Source organism: Cryptomeria japonica, unplaced genomic scaffold (genome assembly GCF_030272615.1).
Source record: "Cryptomeria japonica unplaced genomic scaffold, Sugi_1.0 HiC_scaffold_229, whole genome shotgun sequence".
Lineage (NCBI taxonomy): Eukaryota > Viridiplantae > Streptophyta > Pinopsida > Cupressales > Cupressaceae > Cryptomeria > Cryptomeria japonica.
Window position 1 is genome coordinate 7,750 of NW_026729051.1, and position 4,677 is coordinate 12,426.

Consider the following 4,677-nt stretch of genomic DNA (forward strand, 5'->3'; position numbering starts at 1 on the left):
ATCGAGCGTGCACCCGAGGCGCCCCGAACATGCACCAAGGTGCACTCGGCCCACATGTGAGCGCAGGTCGTTGCGCCCGAGGTGGTGTGTGGGCACCGCGTTGCAGACGGGACACTGCACGCACACGACGCCCCGTCCAGGTGCACGCACGTAGGCCGGGCCGGGTGCACACCCGACGCCCTAGCAAGGTGCGCGCACCCGGGCAGGGCTCACACTTGGCGAACGGGGCGCACTTCGCGAGGGAGGGTGTGCACCTCGACGGGGGTGGGTGGCCGGGGTGGATTCGCACGTGGGTCGCGGTTTGCTAAGTACACACTGCGACAAGCTCATAACGGGTGCGATCATACCAGCGTTAGTGCACCGGATCCCATCAGAACTCCGCAGTTAAGCGCGCTTGGGCCGGAGTAGTACTGGGATGGGTGACCTCCCGGGAAGTCCCGGTGTTGCACCCTTTTTTAGTTTTTCGCCGGGCGTCGCAATGCTATTTGAATAAACCTTTTGCCCGTTTGCGTTCTCGTCGGGGCCGGGCCGGGCCGGGGTGCGCTGCCCGCACTACCGCGCGCGCGGGGGGCGACACCGAGCGCGCACCCGAGGCGCCCCGAGCACACAGGCCACGGTGCAACCCGGGCGTTGTGCGCGCACCCCGGTGCGCCCGAGGTGCTGCGCGCGCACCCAGGTGAAATCGGTGTGCACCTCGGCCAGTGCGCGCTCGGTCGAGTCGCGCACGTTGGCCAAGGTGCACGGTGATGTTTCTTACTCTAAGGTTCCGCACCAGACGCCCGGGACAGGTGAGCGAAGCTGGGCGGGGCCGGGTGCGCGGCCGGGGCAGGTGCACGCAGCTGGAGAGAGCTTTGGAGCACACCAGAGGTGCGCACCTTGGAGCACACTTCGGAGCGCACCAATGATGCGCTCCATTCAAAAGTTTCCTGAAAAGGCAAAAAAAGTTGAGATTATAGAATTTCCCACTTGAGAGATTGTAAAAAAAAAAAATTTAAAATGAAGGAAACGCGGGTGCCAAGGTGTGCGCGCCCGGGTGCGCAGCCCAGCCAAGGTGTGCGCACCAAGGCGCCCACCCTGGCGAAGGTGCACGCAAGGTGCGCACCCGAGGCAAACCGGACAATTAACCCAACTTTCGACTTCGCGCGCACCTGCGCACCTTGGAGCGCACTTCGGAGCGCTCCTTGGTGCGCACCAATCTTGGGCACCTCGGAGTGCACCATGGCGCCCACCAAGGTGCGCACCCGGGGCAAACCGAGCTCCGACTTCGTGCGCACCTTGGAGCGCACGAAAGGTGCGCACCATGGCGCCCACCAAGGTGCGCAGCCCAGCCAAGGCGTGCGCATCAAGGTGCGCACCCTGGCGAAGGTGCGCACCCGGGGCAAACCGAGCTCCGACTTCGTGCGCACCTTGGAGCGCACAAAGGGTGCGCAACCCAGCCAAGGTGTGCGCACCCCGGGCAAACCGAGCTCCGAATCGTGCGCACCTTGGAGCACACTTCGGAGCCCTCCTTGGTGCGCACCGATGTTGCGCACCTCGGAGCGCACCCGGGGAAAACAATGCAATTAACCCGACTTTCGACTTCGTGGGCACCTCGGAGCGCTCTCGGGTTCGCACCTCGGAGCACACCGAGGTGCGCACCTTTGATGCGCTGCCTTCACCAATTTCCAGAAAAGGCAAGAAAACATTGAGAAGGTGTGCGCACCGAGGTGCCCACCCTGGCGAAGGTGCACGCGAGGTGCGCACCCGGGGCAAACCGGGCTCCGACTTCGTGCACGCCATGCTGCGCACCTTGGAGGGCCATGGTGCGCACCTTGGAGCACACTTCGGAGCGCTCAATGGTGCCCAACCCAGCCAAGGTGCCCACCGCGGCGAAGGTGCACGCGAGGTGCGCACCCGGGGTAAACCGGGCTCCGACTTCGTGCACGCCGCACCTTGGAGCACACTTCGGAGCGCTCCTTGGTGCGCACCAGGGCGCGCAACCCAGCCGAGGTGCCCACCCCGGCGAAGGTGCACGCGGGGTGCGCACCCGGGGCAAACCGGGCTCCGACTTCGTGCACGCCATGGTGCCCACCGCGGCGAAGGTGCACGCGAGGTGCGCACCCGGGGCAAACCGGGCTCCGACTTCGTGCACGCCGCACCTTGGAGCACACTTCGGAGCGCTCCTTGGTGCGCACCAGGGCGCGCAACCCAGCCGAGGTGCCCACCCCAGCGAAGGTGCACGCGAGGTGCGCACCCGGGGCAAACCGGGCTCCGACTTCGTGCACGCCATGGTGCCCACCGCGGCGAAGGTGCACGCGAGGTGCGCACCCGGGGCAAACCGGGCTCCGACTTCGTGCACGCCATGGTGCCCACCGCGGCGAAGGTGCACGCGAGGTGCGCACCCGGGGCAAACCGGGCTCCGACTTCGTGCACGCCGCACCTTGGAGCACACTTCGGAGCGCTCCTTGGTGCGCACCATGGTGCCCACCAGGGCGCGCAACCCCGCCGAAGGTGCACGCGAGGTGCGCACCCGGGGCAAACCGGGCTCCGACTTCGTGCACGCCGCACCTTGGAGCACACTTCGGAGCGCTCCTTGGTGCGCACCAGGGCGCGCAACCCCGCCGAAGGTGCACGCGAGGTGCGCACCCGGGGCAAACCGGGCTCCGACTTCGTGCACGCCATGGTGCGCACCAGGGTGCCCACCGCGGCGAAGGTGCGCACCCGGGGCAAACCGGGCTCCGACTTCGTGCACGCCGCACCTTGGAGCACACTTCGGAGCGCTCCTTGGTGCGCACCAGGGCGCGCAACCCAGCCGAGGTGCCCACCCCGGCGAAGGTGCACGCGAGGTGCGCACCCGGGGCAAACCGGGCTCCGACTTCGTGCACGCCATGGTGCCCACCGCGGCGAAGGTGCGCACCCGGGGCAAACCGGGCTAGGACTTCGTGCACGCCGCACCTTGGAGCACACTTCGGAGCGCTCCTTGGTGCGCACCATGGTGCCCACCAGGCCGCGCAACCCAGCCAAGGTGTGCGCACCAAGGTGCACGCGAGGTGCGCACCCGGGGCAAACCGGGGTCCGGCTTCGTGCACGCCGCACCTTGGAGCACACATCGGGGCGCTCCCGGGTTCGCACCGGCGTTGCGCACCGTGGTGGGCACCTCGGAGCGCACCGTGGTGGGCACCTCGGAGCACACCAAGGTGGGCAGCGAGGTGCGCACCTTTGATGCGATGCCTTCACTAATTTCCATAAAAGGCAAAAGAAAACGAGATTTTAAAATTTCCGTTTTGAAAGATAGTGAGAAAAAGGGAATGCTGGTGCCATCTTGAGCCCGCCCTGGTGCGCAGCCCAGCCAAGGTGTGCGCACCAAGGTGCCCACCCTGGCGAAGGTGCGCGCCCGGGCAATTAACCCAACTTCCAACTTCGCGCGCGCCAGGGTGGGAGCGCACCCAACAACCGGGCCTGGGAAGAGCCAATGCGAGAAACCCCACCAAACGCTCTGACAAAAAAAGAGGGGGCGCTCCAGTAACCCCGCTTCGGAGCGCACCCTGGGCAAACCCAGCCAGGGTGCCCACCCCGGCCAAGGTGCAGGCGAGGTGCGCACCCGGGGCAAACCGGGCTCCGACAACGTGCACGCCGCACCTTGGAGCACACTTCGTAGCGCTCCCGGGTGCGCACCTCAGAGCACACCAAGGTGGGCAGCGAGGTGCGCACCTTTGATGCGCTGCCTTCACTAATTTCCAGAAAAGGCAAAAAAAAGAGGAGATTTTAAAATTTCCGTTTTGAAAGATAGTGAAAAAAACGGAACGCGGGTGCCATCTTGAGCCCGCCCGGGTGCACAGCCCAGGTAAGGTGCCCACCCTGGCAAAGGTGCGCACCCGGGCAATTAACCCTACTTCCGACTTCGTGCGCGCCAGGGTGGCAACCGGGCCTGGGAAGAGCCAATGCGAGAAACCCCACCAAACGCTCCGACAAAAAAAGAGGCGGCGCTCCAATAACCCCGCTTCGGAGCGCAGCCGGGGCAAACCCAGCCAAGGTGCCCACCCCGACGAAGGTGCACGCGAGGTGCGCACCCGGGGCAAACCGGGCTCCGACAACGTGCACGCAGCACCTTGGAGCACACTTCGAAGCACTCCCGGGTGCCCACCGGCGTTGCGCACCGTGGTGGGCAGCGAGGTGCGCACCTTTGATGCGCTGCCTTCACTAATTTCCAGAAAAGGCAAAAAAAAATGAGATTTTAAAATTTCCGTTTTGAAAGATAGTGAAAAAAACGGAACGCGGGTGCCATCTTGAGCCCGCCCTGGTGCGCAGCCCAGGCAAGGCATGCGCACCAAGGTGCCCACCCGCGGTGCACACCCGGGGCAAACCGGGCTCCGACTTCGTGCAGGCCGCACCTTGGAGCACACTTCGGAGCGCTCCTTGGTGCGCACCATGGTGCCCACCAGGGCGCACCCGGGGCAAACCGGGCTCCGACTTCGTGCACGCCGCACCTTGGAGCACACATCGGAGCGCTCCCAGGTTCGCACCAGCGTTGCGCACCTTTGATGCGCTGCCTTCACTAATTTCCAGAAAAGGCAAAAAAAAACGATATTTTAAAATTTCCGTTCTGAAAGATAGTGAAAAAAACGGAACGCGGGTGCCATCTTGAGCCCTTCCTGGTGCGCAGCCCAGGCAAGTTGTGCGCACCAAGGTGCCCACCCT

General features: G+C 65.0%; 1 non-coding gene across 1 annotated transcript; it reads left to right on the top strand.

Annotated features, from left to right (window-relative positions):
* The first annotated feature begins 333 nt into the window (after nucleotides 1–333).
* On the top strand, nucleotides 334–452 carry LOC131869021 (5S ribosomal RNA). Its single transcript, XR_009367417.1, has one exon. It is a non-coding gene; the product is annotated as a 5S ribosomal RNA (ribosomal RNA).
* The last annotated feature ends 4,225 nt before the right edge of the window (nucleotides 453–4,677 follow it).